Here is a 19,762-nt window from a genome sequence, read left to right on the forward strand (position 1 = left end):
ATATGTAGTATATGTTTTCGTGTGGTGGTGAGAGGGAAGGAGACTTAAAACTCATATAAGTAAATACATAAGCTAATTTTAGGCTCAGATGAAGCAAATGAAACAAACAGGATGTGGTAATAGGGAATAACTGGCTGAATAATGGGGAATATGCATACAGGAAGAGACCTCTGTGAGGAAGTGATATTTTTAAGTTGAACCTAAATCACAGCTGGACCTGAGTAGGTATGTGAAAAATCAGTTAGTGATGAGTTCCTTACAGTGACTAAGTAACTTGCCTAAGGTCAGCCACCGGGTCAGAATGAAACCTAAACTCAAACTCAGAAATTCTCACTAGATTATTCTCAGCAGAAAACATTTCTGTCCATATAACTGCAACTTATCTAAAAATTTCAGATTCATTTTCCTCCCTCTATTCTCTTCACCTCTTAGTGTGGGAGTCCTACAAGATTTGATCTTTGAAACTTCAATCTTCTCCACCTAAGCTACATCTATGTTTTCTGCAATCACATTCCATCCCTTGCTTTAAACACCACCTATAGGCTGAGGCCTCCTAAGTGTACTCTGAAGTCTGGATCTCTTTCTGATCTCCAGACTTGTATTTCTGACTACCTTCTCAATAACAGCAATGTCTAATAGACCTATCATGTAACACATCTTGAAGTGAAATATTGGTTGTCTCCTCCAAACCAATTCAGTTAAATGCCATTCTATCCTTCCATTTGCTAAAGTAAAATGATTTATTCTAGGCTCCTTACTTTGAAAAAAATGTCTCCAATTCATCAGCATATCCTGCTAGTTATACTTTCAAAAAATGTCCAGAACTTCACAACCAGGTAATTTCTTTGGATATATTTTCTAGTTTTAGCTATGCGTATTCTACTGCTCAATATACTGATATTCTAGTTCTAAAACTATATTGTTTTCCATTTATATGAGTTTCATTTTTCTTTCCAATTTGCCTCTACATTTCTATTAATCATTTGTTTCTTGTTCTTTGTGATTGTCCTACTATTTAGTGCAAAGCCTCCTAAATTTTCTTGCTTTTTGTTCAGCCCCTAGTAAACATACTTTATTTCTGTTACATATGTTGCCTTCACAACTCCTATATTTTATTATCTTTGACTGTGAGCTCATGGCTTTATTGTAATCTATGGGAGTCCTGTGGGTTAAACAGGGAAAGCTTTCCTCAAGAGATTTGTTTTTTTTTTTTTTTTAATATTAAATTTATTGTCAAATTGGTTTCCATACAACACCCAGTGCTCATCCCAACAGGTGCCCTCAATGCAAATCACCCACTCTCTCCTCCCTCCCACTCCCCATCAACCCTCAGTTTATTCTCAGTTTTTAAGAGTCTCTTATGGTTTGGCTCTCTCCCTAACTTTTTCTTTCCTTCCCCTCTCCCACGGTCTTCTGTTAAATTTCTCAGGATCCACACAAGAGTGAAAACATACGGTTATCTGTCTTTCTCTTTATGACTTATTTCACTTAGCATAACACTCTCCAGTTCCATCCACGTTGCTACAAAAGGCCACATTTCATTCTTTCTCATTGCCACGTAGTATTCCATTGTGTATACAAACCACAATTTCTTTCTCCATTCATCAGTTGATGGACATTTAGGCTCTTTCCATAATTTGGCTATTGTTGAAAGTGCTGCTATAAACATTGGGTTGCAAGTGCCCCTATGCATCAGCACTTCTGTATCCCTTGGGTAAATTCTGAGCAGTGCTATTGCTGGGTTATAGGGTAGATATATTTTTTAATTTTTAAATTTTTTTTCAACGTTTTTTATTTTATTTTTGGGACAGAGAGAAACAGAGCATGAACGGGGGAGGGGCAGAGAGAGAGGGAGATACAGCATCGGAAACAGGCTCCAAGCTCCGAGCCATCAGCCCAGAGCCTGACGCGGGGCTCGAACTCACGGACCGCGAGATCGTGACCTGGCTGAAGTCGGACGCTTAACCGACTGCGCCACCCAGGCGCCCCTATATTTTTTAATTTTTGAGGAACCTCCACACTGTTTTCCAGAGCGGCTGCACCAGTTTGCATTCCCACAAACAGTGCAAGAGGGTTCCCATTTCTCCACATCCTCTCTAGCATCTATAGTCTCCTGATTTGTTCATTTTAGCCACTCTGACTGGCAGGAGGTGATATCTGAGTGTGGTTTTGATTTGTATTTCCATGATAAGGAGCGACGTTGAGCATCTTTTCATGTGCCTGTTGGCCATCTGGATGTCTTCTTTAGAGAAGTGTCTATTCAAGTTTTCTGCCCATTTCTTCACTGGATTATTTGTTTTTCGGGTGCGGAATTTGGTGATTCTTTATAGATTTTGGATACTAGTCCTTTGTCTGATATGTCATTTACAAATATCTTTTCCCATTCCCTCGGTTGCCTTTTAGTTTTGTTGACTGTTTCTTAGTTTTGTTGATTGTTTCCTTCACAGTGCAGAAGCTATGCTTCTGCTTCTTTGAGTAGCTGGGAGGCTACATGGGTGGCTCTCTAACCACTTTCAGGTGAACGATTTCACTAAGAAGTCCTAGCCTCAGTTTCCACCTTGATTCTGGCTCCAAGCTCAGTATTTAGACTATATTTATGCTACTGATATCCGCCGTGCCTCTACTTACTGTCTCCATCTCTAGCACCAGTTCATGTCTTATTTGCTTATTTGCTTGGGAGGGGTTATCCTCAGAGACTGCCACTACCTTATGTGAGAGAGCAATGCCTGCGTGTGTCACAGCTATGATATAGTTGTTTGGAAGTTAAAGGATCTTTCATGTCACACCACTCTACTGGAATACTGGTTAAATATGGGAAAATGGTATATTTTATTTACCTTTTATATTTATACATGGATATAGAAAATGCAATATGATTATTAATTTTTCTCCTCTAATCTGCAGTTTTTACTTTGAATTTTTCTAGGCTGTGCTTTAAATACAATTTTATGATTGATATTATTTTCCTTTTAACATGAAGTAACATCCTTTATTTATATCTTAATTTCCCTTAAATTCTATTTTTCATATAAATTTGCTTTCGCTAGTCTTTATCTAGTGAATTCTTTTCCACCCTTTTATTTATATTCTTTTGCAACAGGTGTTCAGCTTTTAATGAGAAATAGTTATATAATTCTAATCTTGTGTTTCTCAGAAACAGTAAATTTATGTCATTTATCTTTATTGTGGATATTAATACTAATATGCATTTGGTCTAACTTGCAGTCTGTGATATATGCCATGCTGCTTTTGCTTTCTTTTTCTTTTACCTTTTTTAAATTCATAAGTTCCTCCTTTCCCCCCATTACACATTATGTTATACATTCCATTTCTAAACTCGGTGATTAGTCTTAAATATTAAGCAAGCTTATTAAGTACTTCTTCCCTAGACTTCCCACAGCTTTTAAACTCCTAGTCATGTGTTGCTTATACACATCTTTATGTGATTTTCACTTGTGGGTAAAAGATTGATAGAAAATTTTAGGTTTATAACAATTGCCCCTTAGAAGTTTTAAAATAAGTTTCTATTGTCTTCTGAAATTTTTTTATTATAGATGATGTCTGCTACAATTCAGAATTTGTTTTGTTATTTTTGTTGTTGTTAGTTATCATTCTTTTTTCTTGGGTAGTTTTGAGTTTTTCAATATGTCCTTGATATTAAGTAGCTTTATTAGAATGTATGAAGTGTATATTTCATTTTCTGTTCCACTTGCCTTATTGTTTGTTGAGTACTCTCAGGTTTCTTCGAGTCTCAAAAATTTTAGCCATTATAAGTCTGAATTGTATCTCTCCAATTAGTTCTCTGTGCTGCTCCTAGAAATTCAATAGCATACTTGTTGAGTTTTCTTCTCTCCTTTCTGTTCTAAAATTCTACAAGATTTTCTCAGTTTTATATTTCTGATTATATATTTCTATGTGCCTAGTTTACTATAGAGCTTTTCTATTAAAATTTACAATACCAACTATTAAATTTTAATTCCAACATTTTAACTGGTTAATTTTTATATTAGTCTGTTATTAAGAACTACATGCTTTTATTACACAATTCATTGGAGTCTGAGACTCCTAGATGTCTTGGGAGCAGATTCTCAGTAAAAGCAGCATGTGCCACTTCCACATGTGGCTCATAAATCTCTCACCCATGTTTTCCCATGCTCTTCCCATTTTCCTGTCATCTTCAAGATGGTAATAGGAGCAATCCTGAAGCCAAGTACAAAGATGGAACAACCACCTACAAGTCCAGGTCACTGAACAACTGTATGTGTCAAACCAGTAAAATTCCCACTCTGGACTGTTTGAGAAATACCTTATCTTTTAAGTCAGTAACTCTTACCTTGAAAACTCATCTTGCATTGGAATATTTCTCTTTTCCACAAGACCACTCCTCCCTGTGCAGTATTTTCTGAGGTTATCTCAGCCCAGCCCAAGGGTTCCACAGTTCTTAAATAGGTCAACCAAATGTTTGTAACACTAAAGGACGGTATTTCTTTCTTAAAACCAGCATTAAGTTGGCCAGCGTTGAACTTGTACTGCTACTTCTTTTTACTCCCTCCACCACATACAAGCAGTCTGTTTGTTCTACAAGTGGGCAAAATTTTACCAGCTGCATTCATGTAGCTAGCCTGGCTTTGGGACTCAGGCATGAGCTATGCTGTCTGTTTTCAATTTTTTTTTTTTCAACGTTTATTTATTTTTGGGACAGAGAGAGACAGAGCATGAACGGGGGAGGGGCAGAGAGAGAGGGAGACACAGAATCGGAAACAGGCTCCAGGCTCTGAGCCATCAGCCCAGAGCCTGACGCGGGGCTCGAACTCACGGACCGCGAGATCGTGACCTGGCTGAAGTCTGACGCTTAACCGACTGCGCCACCCAGGCGCCCCTATGCTGTCTGTTTTCATACGCAAAGGTTGAAATTTTAGACTCAACTCCTGCTTCTGAGCTCAGGGCTATAGGGCTTCATTTCTGATTGTAACTTGTAAAATCTTTCTTTTTTTGTATTTTATTTTTAGCACTGTGATACTCTTTTATCATCTCATAAACTGTTTCTATGTATTTGTGGAAGTAAGAACAGTTATCCTTGTGTACTTAAACTAATTTCATGAGTTCTCTAATTCATTCTAAACAGTGAGGTGTATGTAGAGATATATATACAAAGATATTTTAGCATTGTTAATACAAATAAAAAGTGAAAATGATTGACAGAAGGGTTTGATTAAATATATCACACTATTCTGCAGAATAGAATGTGTACAGTCAGCAAAAATAATTATGTTAAAAGCTACTAAGTTGAACATATATTAATTTTCCAAATTAAAAAATAGCCATTTATAAAACATTTCATATATGTAGTTAGGCATTTTCATGTTTGAATATGTGTGTGCATATACATGTTACAGTGATAGGCTATCAGATTATTTTAAATCTGTGGGCTCTAAATGTGCATTTTCCAAAATTTTTATGATGAACATTTTCTTATTTCAAAAACCAGGATTAAAAAGTTCAATTTCTAAAGGTAATGCTAGACTTTCATTGTGAAAAGAGTTGGTATTAATTCGTAATGTGCTTAGAAAATAATTTGATAAAAAGATATTATTTAGCTTGTGATTTTTTATTCTGTTGTTTCTGGCACCAAAATAATACTTATGCTTATTTACAACACTCTGGGACTCAAATCTGGGATCCTGAGCCTGCTGCTTCATCTGGCATATGTTTAACAAACAGATGGATCTTCCATTATACCCCAAGGGTCAGAAAACTTGGGCTCTTTCAAGCAAAGCGTAAATTATTTAGTAACTTCCTCATGGTTCCATTAATGACCTGATAGATCAGCACATCAATGAAATGTGTAAAGTATACTAAATTGATGGCGGTATGAAAATTTCATTGAATACAAAAGGAAGAAACAGATTAATCAAAAAATAAGTGAGAAGAAAATTTGCCAACATACATTCCTCACAAAACCTTAAGGGAAATAATGAGGTAAACGAGAACAATGTAGGGAAGCATTAGGAAACAATGAGTTTAGAACCTTTGGAAGATGCTTTTTTGACTATACATGCTTAGAAAAAAATATATAAATTTCTGTTGTGAATTATGTCTTAAAAACGTAGTTGAAACAAAATCTAGAGGGCTTATGCATCGAAAAAAATTACTGGACTTGACTGCTTTTAAAGCATTCGATACAAACTAATTTTTTTGAGGGTTGGGCAAGTAACTGTAATTTTTATTTTCCAATGTATCTGCCTAGTGATCTCCATGTACTAAGTGATCATGAAATCATTGCTGAATTAAACAGAATTGATTGGAGTTTCCAAAAGTAAAAAAGTGGGGGAAAAAAGTGAAAAGTGATATATACAATTATATAAATCTGAAAAATGACAAGGCCAAATTCAGAAAACCTATCCTTTATTTGATATAAATATTTTGCTCTCTAATTAATATTTCTGTATAGAAAGTACTTTTAAAAATTTTTAGGTTTTAGAAAATTCATCCTTAAGTTTTCCTGTGCCACTTATTTACTCTTTCCTTTTTAAGTCTTTAAAGACTAAGAACAGTGGGAGTAGAAATAGATGTTTTTTCAAGGTGAAACATTTAAAAAACCCAAAGTTCATAAATAATGAATGTATCTTGGCCTAGAATTTAACTGATGCACACAAAAGCTAGCCTACCCGATGAGGCTGACTTTCCCCTAAGCTTTGAAGGTAATAATAGCTTTAACCTTCTTAGATGAAGAGAAAAAAGAAAGGAAAAGGATGCCTCCAAGTAGGAGGCAGCTATGTTTATGAACCCTGATGCCTGGCTAACATATTTTTGCATAAAACAAGGCTTGCTAACCATGGAAACATAAACCTAAATCATGTTAGTCAGCTCTGATTGTGAGACACAGCTGTAATGGAGAGTCTGACTGTAAAAACAACCTTGGTAGGTTTTCATGTTGCTTCAGCTAATATACATAGGTATTCATTCTGCAAGGGAGCATGCAAACAACAACAAAACAAAACAAAACAAAACAAAACAAAAACATGCTGCTAGGGTACAGACAAAAGAAACTAATAGAAAATAAAATTTAGATATCCACTAAGGAACCCAACTTATTACCAACTTCTTAAAGGTTCCTTCGTGATATCTGGGCAATCATATATCATCCTTCACTATTTTAAATTCTCTTTAATTAATCAAAAATTTTGGCTAAGGTATTCATTTGTTAAATGCAACGTATTGGCGATAAACTACAAAATAGATCCAAGAAGTCCAAGGTAATTTCTTTATATACCATTTTTATGTCTGCAAAAGATAAACACTTTGCACACATCCTGTATTTCGTATCTTTTTATTTTAGTATTCTCCCATGAAATATATATTTATTCCTCACCATTATTAACTGAGATACCTCTGAAACCTTAACGAATTGCATTTTAATAGTGATATCAACTCTTTAATAGTTAAAACTTGTCTTTAAGCCCAATTTTTGTAACCTATAGAAAAAAAAATAGTCTTGGATCCTATGACTCATGTTTTGAATCCACATTCTATCATAATAAGATAAATTTTGAATGATTAACCAGAATAAATGCCAGAAAGCCTACCATCCTCATAATCATAATTTCAAATATTTTATATTCCCAAACTATTTTCCATCTGGAAAGCTTACTCTTAATAACATTCCCATCACTTCTGGAATACTTTTATTTCTTCAAGATCACCAACCCATTGATCTCTTCAGTTGTTTACAATCCATCAAGGCTGTCATGTTTTCAGATCTCTCATTATCTAGTTTAGATTCCATTGCTAATCATTTTAATATTCACTTGCAAATACTCTCAAATGCTTTGCCTTCTATTTTTTCTTTTGCAATCATTTGGCAAAATCTAAACCCAGTTCTATCTAACTATCATATAAATAGCTGAATACCTAAAATAATAATTATTCCCTATTCTCTTTCAAACAGAAGTCCGTTACATTTTTTCCTTATGCCCATACTACTCATCATGACCAGGTAATTTAGAAAAGGCTGACTCAACCCCAGATGTAAATTCTGATTAGACTAAGCCGACTATATATATATATATATGTGTATGTGTGTGTGTATGTGTGTATGGTCAAGTTAGCTAACATGCAGTGTAGTTAGTCTTGGTTTCAGTAGATTCCTTTGATTCATTACTTACGTATAACACCCAGTGCTCATCCCAACAAGTACCTTCCTCAGTGCCCATGACCCACCTTCTCCACCACACCCAACCCCCCACCCTCATCAACCCTCAGTTTGTTCTCTGTATTTAAGAGTCTCTTATGGTTTGCCTCCCTCTCTTTGTAACTTATTTTTCCTTCCCTTTCCCTATGGTCTTCTGTTAAGTTTCTCAAATTCCACATATAAGTGAAATCATACGATATCTTTTTCTGACTTATTTCACTTAGGATAATACCCTCCAGTTCCAACCATGTTGTTGCAAATGGCAAGATTTCATTCCTTTTCATTGCCAAGAAGTATTCCATTGTATGTATGTATGTATGCGTGTGTGTGTGTGTGTATGTGTGCGTGTGTGTGTGTGTGTGTGTGTATACACACCACATCTTCTTTATCCATTCGTCAGTTGATGGGCATTTGGGCTCTTCCCATAATTTGGCTATTGTTGATAGTGGTGCTATAAACATTGGGGACCATGTTTTCTCATTCTACTTGTTGAGGAGTGGTTGAAGCATGTAATTATGACAGAATTTGGGGCAATGAAAGAAGTTTTCTAAGTGGCTTCTAGAAACAGTTTTATTATTATTAACAGTTACAAAGAGATAATGGTGTTATGGTCTACCTTCTTTGGCTAGATGTCTGCATATGGCTCTAAAACTTTGGCAACCATTTTACATCCATAAGGGAGGCTGGTCTAAGAAAAGGTCAAACACTTGGAGAATAGCCAAGGAAAGTTGCAAGAACTTTGGTTACTGCGACCCACTGACATAACTGGAATAATGAAACTTGAGACATGTTACTTGATAAAATAATTCACCCTTACTGGTTAAGTTGATTTGGGATTTTGTCTTACTTGTAAGCAAAAGTCTGAGAAATGATACTAATTAGCAAGTTAATCACATACCTGGTTTCCCTTTTAAATTATGATCAATTACTCTGCATAGACACTGTATACCACTGAGCACCGAGCAATACCATATCCTTCCTAGTAATTTTACTTTTCTACTGATTGAAAATGCTATTTTATACCATCTCCTTTTTTTAAAGATTTCCTTATCACTTTAATTCCATTCTTACTGATCATCTTATCAAAATCACAATTTTTTCATTCCTAATGTTTCAATCTTAGTGTCTGCATCCTACTTCTCCTTCCCTCTTCTTACATTTGAAGAAAACTTTATGCTTCTATAAAGTACCAAGCCCTCCACTGAATTCTAAATCTCCATCACCCTTGGTCTCTAAAGGAATTAGATTCCCTAAGTCTTGTTTCTTCACTCCTGTTTTCTGTAAGAAAAAAATTGTTTTCTATATTGCTCCTACTTGATCTCAAATTCAGTCTTAAACTTATTTTTTCTGGGTTAAGTCTCCACCATTTAATTAAGACCAATTTAGCAAAGCATTCAATAAATTTCATGTTTCTCAACTCAATATATACTTTTATATCATGTTATTAAAAACTTTCAACAGTATCTCATAGAGTTGACTACTCCATCTTTTTTTTTTTTTTTAAAGTTTTTTTTTTTTTTTTTTCAACGTTTATTTATTTTTGGGACAGAGAGAGACAGAGCATGAACGGGAGAGGGGCAGAGAGAGAGGGAGACTCAGAATCGGAAACAGGCTCCAGGCTCTGAGCCATCAGCCCAGAGCCTGACGCGGGGCTCGAACTCACGGACCGCGAGATCGTGACCTGGCTGAAGTCGGACGCTTAACCGACTGTGCCACCCAGGCGCCCCTACTCCATCTTTCCCAAACATTTTCCATTTCCCTTTCTCAGCCATGGTGTCAGCCTATAATTTTTCTTCTATTTCCATGGTAATTCTTCTTCTTCTTCTTCTTCTTCTTTTAATTCTTTGCATATCTGTCTCCACTAAACCTTTAAAAGTTCAAGTTTCTTAGCGCTCAGTCTGGGGTCCTCTTCTCTGCTGAATGGACATGCTCTCCTATGTGACTGGGGACCCCCCCTTCATTCTCATAACTTTTTCCCCCAAATCAAATATTACGCACACAGACACATCCATATACATTTTCTGTAACCTATAATAAGTCAAGAACAGACAGGAGAATTCTTCACAAAACTCTGGACATTGAGGTTTCTCAGATGATGAGCTTATGACTTCTCCTCCATAAATCTATATAATCTACCCAGGTAATTTCATTTTTACCCATGATAAATACTGTCTTATGTTGATAATGTACAGTATCTTTACCTCCGTTCAAGAGCCATAGACTTAGATACCAACGCTTTGTGGCAATACTCAAATGTATATTTCACCTCCTTTGCCTTCCTGACCCATACCCAACTATCTACTTGATATCCTTACTTGCTCATCTCACTGAAATCTTACAATGGAAATCTTGATATATTGGTCATCCCCAGAAAATACTTATTTCAAACATAATATTTTGTCAATCTGCCCTATCTCAGAATACTACAACTAACCCAGTTACTGAAGAAAGGAAATGGGGAGTCATTTTGACTTCTTTTTCTTTATCTCCCCAACCCAATCCATCAATAGCTCCAACTGGTTTGTTGTGTGTCTAAATTGTATTACATTTCATACACTTAGATCCATTTCACCTCTTACCACCTTACTCCCGCACACCACCTATTTATTTCAAAAGCCTTCTAACTAGTTTCTCTAATTTTCTCTGAACTCACTCCAATGTAGTCTCCATATAACAGCCAGAGGGATCTTTTTAACACAAATTAGATTAAATCACTCTCTATTTTAATCCTTTCTGTAGCTTCCCATTTGCATTTCAGTTATAATAAAACCCAAATTTCTTGCCAGGCCTTTGTAACTGTGCAATCTGGCCCACGTTGGCTTTCTAACAGTGTACTAGTCTCTCCCACTAGCTCACTCAACCCCAGGCATTCTGGTGTTCTCTCAGTTTCTCTAATGGCTCAAATTAGTTTCTGTTTAGGAAGCTTTCAGAATGTAATTCCCTGGGATGCTTTCCCACTGGTTTTTCACACATAGATCTCTTTTCATTCCTCCAGGTCTCAATTTAAATGTACCTTCTTGGGGAAGAATTTCTTGAATCCTATGTTAAGGTGCTTACCCTGTCCCTACCAATACTTTTTTAATATAGCAACTACATGTTTCCTTCATAGTGCTTATCATAGTCAGTAATCATTTTATCTGTGTTTGTGTACTGGTTTACTGTCTGTCTCCTTTACTGGAATATAAACTATATGTTTAGTTTACTCCACCACCTAGTGTGTGTGTGTGTGTGTGTGTGTGTGTGTGTGTGCTTAAAAATTTTTCTGGAATTAGTGACTAAATATTAAGACTCAATAATATTATCCATAATTCAAAGAGAAATGTGGGGTATGATAAACTTTTTACAGAAGTCCTTTAGAACTCTCCCTGAAAAATCCTGAGATACTAAATCTTAAATTTTCACGCAACCTTTTCAATACTTTAATATTCAGAATTATGTACATTTATTTAAGCCAAGTCTCATTCTAAAATTAAACTTCAAAATCCTAAAGTACCTTTCGAAAATATAGTAAAAATTCCAAATAGAGGAAAAAAAAATAAGGGAGGAAATTGCTTCAAAGTGGAACTAATGTATAACAGCAGTAACTATTACTTAGTGAGAAATGGTTTCACATAGACACTATGCTAACTATTTGCACTATCCTAAAACAGTCATCATACTGAGCTTATATTATGCCAGTTTTTCAAAATAGGAATACTGAGGTTTATGAAAATTAAGTAATGCCTATGACCACACAGCCAGTGGAGTGCGAATGCCACTAAGCCCGAGTGCTGAACCTACATGTTGTATTTGCCACTATGATATTGTTGCTTCTCAACAAGGAAGGAAAAATGCAATAAAAACCAAGCGTGACAGATTGTACATATCTGCTTATTGATTACCCATTCTTACATGTTTTTTAGCTTGCCTTTCTGTAAAACAGACTGTAGAGCTGAAAACTGTAATCTCCAGACTGCTTTGCAGTATCAAGCAGAAGTCTGGCAATAAACTGGAACACAATCAGTCAGCCTTTGGGCAGGGACATCTGATCTGGTGTGTATAATCACAGAGGTATGTTTTTCTGGGGCAGCTGTAGCAGTTTGTTATCTAGCTCCTGGTGTCATAAGTGTTAGGAGATGTTTCCCTTTGTACAATTTTTCTCTGGGCCTTCTGGGGATTTTATGAACTAACTGTTACTAATTAAATTACTTAGAATGCATTGTTCATGCACCTAAGTACTGTGATTGGTTCAGTAATTGTTACTAGAAATAGGATGCTATAAGTAACAGGAACCAAAATGTGGAATTGACTTAATGGATAGAGATGAAAATTCAGGTCTTAGATACTTGACACTAGAAAATAGGTCACACTTTATACACAATGGAAAATATTTGGTTGGACTGTCATCTGAGGAACTTTGCAAAGCAAACTATATACTGACTGAGTCCTGTTGGAAAGAGTGGGACTGATCAGAATGTTGGCTAGTGCTGATTCTATTACCACATTTAGGAAAATGAAGAGCTAGATGAACCCAGGTGAAAGGTAGATAGCGTGGAGGCATGGATGAGAGGAAATGCCACTTCGGCAAGAGAAGGGCTCTCTTCTCACAGTCTGACATCTGTATTGCCAGAGAATCCTATAATTTGAACTCTTAGAAGGCCAAAACAAAACAAAAACCACACAATTCGCATCCTAAATAGAAGGCATTGTAAAGCAGCAAACTTAATCAGAGATAGGACTGGTAGGCAGCCAGGCAAATGCAGCCAGTATGAAGGCACAAATGAAATAAAGGGTTTAGCCTTCCCCCAAACATACGATTTTAAATTACACCATGGCAATAACCATTAAGTTAAAGCAAGAAGAGTGGGCAGAATGTAATGGCCAGGCAATAAAGACAATATCCACTGTTAAAAACATTGACTAGATCATATCTTTAGCTATAGTTATACCTACAGGATAGTGACTGGACCTGTATAACCTGCTAGTGTGTGACAGAATTGTACGGTGGCCAAACATCTAGTCTGGACTGTAAACTTGTGCAACTGTCATTGCTCCACTAAAAAGGTACGAAACTATTCCCAGGATCCCCCAACACACAACTGCATGTAATTATTTTTAGAAACTGTACAAGAGGCTGAACTATCACATCTGTGTAGCCACTCAGAGGGCAGAGCTAGAGACCACAACAATGCAATGAGAGAGTACAGAGTTGGCTGATACAGAGCTTCCTCTACCCCAGTTCAGGAGGTCCCTGCGGTCAACAGGACTTGAAGATTGCTATGAATGTTAATTCTCTGGGTTTTTTTCTTAATCCTCTATTCCCAAAAGGAGGTTTTAATAACAGGAAAAAAAAAAAAAAAAAAAAAAAGACCCACATTTCCTAGTCTGCACTGTTTCTTTATCCAACTATGAAACAGTTCTGGTCAGTGAGAGAAATATACTAAGGATTTCTGGAAAATTTCATTTTCCTCAGGTCATAGATAGAAAATCTCTAAGGATGGCCATGAAAATTCCTTCTTTTGCTTTACAGGCATGTTCCCTCACCACCAAGAGGTGGAGGTTTAGTTCCTGTTTTCTTGAATCTGAGATGGCCTTAGTGATTGACTTCACTGACAGGATATAGAAAGGATATTCAGAATTTCTGAAAGTAGGGCATATGGAAACCTGTTAGCGGCACAAAGTTAGTGATAGCATGCCACAGTAATGTAGAAAATAGAAAATTGTCCTAATGAATAGATATATCAGGCTAAGAAAAATGCCAGGCAGAAAGCTGAACATGCCAATTGGTTTCTGTTAGATGCAGAAGATAAGATCTAGATAAAGAAAGAATGAGCTAAAAAAGACAATATTCAACATTTTGTAGAGGAATTTAGAGGATAAATAAAAGAGTTAGGACTTATTGGGCTCAAAAATAGAACTGTTTATCATGTCTAGTCTTTGCAACCTGCAAAAAGTTTCTCAAAATAAGAAACCACATCAGGGTAAAAGTCAAACCCAGAATATTTCCGATAACATGTAACAGGAGGGTAAAGTTCATTCTAGTGGTGCATTTGGAGCATCCTTCCCTGATACATAAGAAGCATTTATGACAAGCCTTCAACCAGATGAACAGGCTTCTATGAATATCAGTGAATGTCTTGTAGACTTTCCTAACTAAAAAATAGAGTTCCTAAGAATCCTAAAGATATGAAGACTCTCAGACCAAAGTAGAGAGGAGCCTTTTGGGGGGGTGGGGAGGGGGAGTGGGAATGTTGATTTTTTTTCTAATGGAGTGAACCCTAATAAAACTGGACTTAACAAAGCAGTTCAAAACTTAAAAGAGCCCTTGGAGGCTCCAGCCTTCTGAAGGCAGAAAGCAGGCTGAGAAGACTACTCAGCAGCAAACACAGGCCAGTTGTAAAGGAAAAGAAGGGAAGTCTTAAGAGTGCAGCACCAGAAACCCAGAGGGCAGACAACTGGCACACAGCCTCATTCTCAGGGAGCAGGACTCGCCCCCACTCAAGGAACTTTTGATTCCTGTGTGCTCGGGCAGACTTCAGACTTCCTGTGTATGAGCGACTGCTATGTCTGTCAGACCGGATTTCTTTTTCAAATTGGGAGGTTTTTTTGTTTTTGTTTTTTTTATTGCAAATTCATACAAATGCATCACCACTGTACTATTGAATGTGTTAGATAATTTATTGAGTTTATTGGGCAGACAACTTGTCTTTTTAGGCAAAAGGTTTCATTAGAGAGAAATCATGCTTGAGAAACTGCATTTGAGAAGTGAGACCCTCATCAACCCTTGATCCTGGACTTTAAACCAATGTCATAATGCCTGCCACAACTTGGGAGACAGTGAAGGGCATTAGTCTACTCTGCATGTGGAAGGGACATGAATATTAGTAGCCAGAGAGCAGACTGTAGTAGATACTCTCCAAAATTGGCCACCATGGATTCCTTGTCTCCAACCCCCTGTTGCTTCTGACATGATAAGCTAGGCTCTCATGACAAGCTTTCCTTCTCATGCATATGAGTACACCTTCTTTTCTAACCAAAATAATGTGACTAGAAGTGGGGCACGTGGGTGGTTCAATTGGTTAAGCATCCCACTCCTGATTTAGGTTCAGATCATGATCTCACAGTTTGTGAGTTTGAGCCCCACATCGGGCTATGCGCTGACAGCATGGAGCCTGCTTGGAATTCTTTCTCTACTTTTCTAACCCTCTCCCGCTCTTTCTTTCTCTCAAAAAATTAATAAACAAACAAACAATGTCACTAGAAGCAATATTCTCAAACATCAGAGACCAGGTCATAAAAAGTCTTACTGCTTTGATTTTTAACACTTACTCTTGAGATGCTTTCTCAGAATACAGCTGCCATGCTATGAGAAGCCAAAGCATGTGTAGGCATTTCAGCTGAGCTCCCAGACAACAGCCAGCATCAACTCAGCCATGACTGTGTCACCTTGGATATTCAGATCTGTTAAGCCTAAAATGCCTCCAGTCCCAGCCACAATCTGACTGTAAACATGAGAAATACCAAGTAAAAATGGCCAATTGAGCCTAAATCATTACATAGAACCATAGGTGATGATACTAAATTATTTTAAGCTACTAAGTTTTGGGAACGTTTGATATGAAATAATAAATGGCAAGAACACCTGTTACCAAGACCAATTATTTTTTTCTGGTACTTTCTTCCTTCCTTTTGCAATCAAAGGCATGATTCCTACAGCTATAACAGTCATCTTGAGACCATGAAGGAAACACCAAGACATTTTTAGAGACTTTGACCCTGAATTTCTTGATCTATAAAAGAAACACTAGCAACCACAAACCTCTCGACTTCGAGATAATGAAAAAAATAATCTATTTGGATTTTCAGTTACATGTAGCCATGCTAATAAACTGATACTCCAGGAATGAGATGAATACACAAAATGATATACCATAAGGTGTTGTACTTTGCTAAACAGGGGTTGCTGGTTCAGCTTCAAGTTTTATGGGCAAAGAAAAAAAGTCAGTCATACAAATTACAAAATTGCCAGAGTACATAAAATAAATATCCAACTAGCTGCTCAATGGTAACACAAATATTTCTGGTACTCAACTGAAGGAAATATTTATCATTTCCTTGTATAAAAACTGATGATGTCATATACAACTTACTCATTGTTAACAAGTTAAATGTAACCTTATCTTTCACAGCTAAAAATTTCATAATCTCTCTCTTCAGCAAAGGCATAATCCCAGATAGTCCAAAGTGATTCTACAAAATGAAAAACAAAAGCAACGAGGTACAGCTTTACAGGCTATTGGCAGTCTGAATTAATCCAAGAATTGAATTCAAAGTGTAGAAGAATTGGTGGCCAGTGGTTTCTACTTCCAGTCTTCAAAAAAACTTCTTGCTAGTAAGATTTTGATGAATCAATATGATAATATTTAGTGCTGTAAATACTTTATTATTCAAGATAGATTCAAATGCTGATATGGAGACAGAGTTAACATTCTCTTATGGAAACTGAAGAGCCTAATTAGGATATGTGCCTGGGTGGAAGACTGTAATTCAGTCCGCAGATTGGCCAAGATAGTAGTCAGTAACAGAATAAGGACTTTCTTGCAGAACATTTCTGTTCATTTTACAACAAAAATGGAAAACTGAGATGCTAATAATCTAGCCCACAGAGTATAGGCCCCATAATTTTTTTATGCCCCATAATTTTAACTTGGAAAAATTAAATTTTGTACTGCCAAATGCTCTCTTTGATTATATGTATATGTGAACATGGTATTGACTAAATATGGCAGGTGAGGAAGATGCTAAGGAAGATTCTGTGACTTCTGGTTTGCATACTTAAGTGAATGCTGATGTCCTTCACTGAGAATTGGAACACAGAATAAGGCCTAGTCTGTGTGAGGACGATCATGAATTTGATGCCTCTATGAGCCATCCACATGGGGTGGGAAGTATATACAGGCGTTTAAATATATAGGTCTTAAATATCAGAGAAATTTAAGGAAATACACATCTGTGAATAACATGCTGACCAAAATGGCCTTAACATTCTATTCCCCTTAACTTGACTAAAATGAAAACTTCTTCCTAACTCATGATTCCTTACCTACCTTTTTGTTTGTTTATTTATTTGAGAAAACATAATTGTAAATTCTCTCTCTGCCCCTTTGAGATGTAAATCTTTTTTTTTTTTTTTTTCTTGTAACCTCCTGACAGTTTTACAACCCAGAATGTCTTTCTTAGGGACTTGGGAACCATCTGTTGGAAGCATAAGTAAACATCAAGGGAGATAGTACCCTTATCTCCCAGTTCTTGTGGGAGAGCAGGAGCCCAACTTTTCTGGGGTCAAGTTGCAAAACTATCATCATAACAATATGACAAGTTTATTTTCCATTTAGATAAAGTCAATTAGTAAACATATATGGACTGTAACTTTACCAACATCCTCTAGTACTTTAGGGCTTAAGAACCCTTCTGATCTTTGTTTCAGTGGACTTTAGATTTTGTTCTGGCCTCTATTCTTCTCTTTTTAAATAATTATTTATTATTTGGGGAGGGCAGGGACAGAGGGGGAGAGAGGAAGACAGGGAGAAGGAGGGATAGTAGGGGGAAGAGACAGAGAGAGAGAGAGAGAGAGAGAGAGAGAGAGAGAGAGAGAGAGAGAATCTCAAGCAGACTCCACATGCAGTGTGGAGCCCAACATGGGCCTCATTCCCATGACCCTGGGATCATGATCTGAGCTGAAACTAAGAGCTGAATGCTCAACTGACTGAACCACCCAGGCGCCCTAATATACTGTCCACTATTGTAACAGCCTTGAATGAAGTCTTCCTTGCCTGGTGCAATTTTTGATTTGACACTGTCTGTATGATAAGTGAAGTCATGAGTAGTTACGCCAAACTTATGCTTATAGCCTAAGGACAGATCAAAGTATGAAGAGGAGAAGATCTAAGAGAAACATAAAAGTAAAGAGAACTACAAACAAAAGGAGAAAGAGAGGAAGAAAAGCAAACACATGTTGAAGAAGTGATTCCTTTTATAGGTTTTTTTAAAGAATATTTTGGTAAAGGCTGACTTAGATAACATTAAGACTTACCCTCCCGTTAGTATGAATCAGTAGATAGTTGCATAAAAACAGGATTATTTTGCTTTCCTGTGAAATTAATTTTACTGAATTATATTGGAGTGTGATGCCTACAGTCTATATTAAAAGACATTTTAAAAGATGTGCATGGCATATTTTGTGAGTTTATCATAAACATGTTGAAGAAAGAGTTATCAGAGGACCTTCATTATATTACTACTTGAGAACCCAGGAAAAGAAATTTCCTTCTAGTCCCTGTACTAGCAGTAACTGAATAGCTTTACCATCCTCTTCAGTGACATTAATGGCACACTTATAGCAAGGTATGGAATTTCATAGCATAGACATGAGATAATAAAATCATAGCATGACCTTATTTTCCTACCTATTCCTTCCCTGTATCTCAATTTTCTCACCTCTGCAAATTAATTTTATCTTTTTGTTGTATGTACATTTACAAACAACCTAATCCTTTCTTTGGAAACAAAGTGAGTTTTACATTAGTAAAAACAAATTTCTTGAACTTATATTCAGTAGACCATTCTGCTACTTTCTAGTCTTGGATTTGAAACAAACTTTCCAATCTTTCTAAGCCTTAGTATCCTTATCTGCAAAATGAGGATAATAATCTCTCTCTCAAAGAGTTAGTATGAGAATTGAATGTATTAACAGACCTAAAGCATTTAGCACACTAGTCCTTCAGTTAGTATGAACTATTAGTTTTATGTGGAAAATAGGAGACAGTGAAAAAAGAAATACTGGAGTTACTAAGAGGAAAATGATGGAACCAGAATTCAGTACAAGATCTGTTAGACTCTGAAGCTCTGTTCTCAATCACAATGTGATTCATTGTTAGACTGGAAAAGGATCTCAATCTGAGTTTACAAAAGAATTGCTCATGTAGCTTTCTTTATTTTTTTTTCTTTTTTCTTTTTAGTTTCTTTATTTTGAGAGAGAGCGTGAGCAGGGGAGGAGCAGAGAGAGAGAGAGAGAGAGAGACAGAGAGAGAGAGAGAGAGAAAATCTCAAGCAGGCTCCACACTGTCAGTGCAGAGAACGAGGCAGGGCTTGATCTCATGAACCGCCAGATCATAATCTGAGTGGAAATCCAGAGTTGGGCACTTAATACAGTGAGCCACCCAGGAGCCCCAGCTCATGTAGCTTTAATTTTTTTTTTTTTTAATGTTTATTTATTTTTGAGAGAGGGAGAGAGGCAGAGACAGAGCGAGAGCAGGGACGGGGCAGAGAGCATGAGCAGGGAGAGCGCAGAGCCTGTCACAGGGCTCTAACTCATGAACCACCAGATCACGACCTGAGCCGAAGTCAGCTGCTTAACTGACTGAGCCACCCAGGCACCCTTTAGCTTTCTAACTGTACAGATGCTTAAGCCACTCCCAGTGCCAATATAACATGAGTTCTTCAGTGTGGAACCAGTAAATGTATACTTAATTTTTTTTTTTTCCCCCATAGGCCAGGAACCATCACACTTCCTGCAGAAAAGACATCTTCTTG

This window comes from Puma concolor, chromosome A1 (assembly GCF_028749965.1).
Source record: "Puma concolor isolate L17-30 chromosome A1, mPumCon1.1.hap2, whole genome shotgun sequence".
In the NCBI taxonomy this organism is placed as follows: Eukaryota; Metazoa; Chordata; class Mammalia; order Carnivora; family Felidae; genus Puma; species Puma concolor.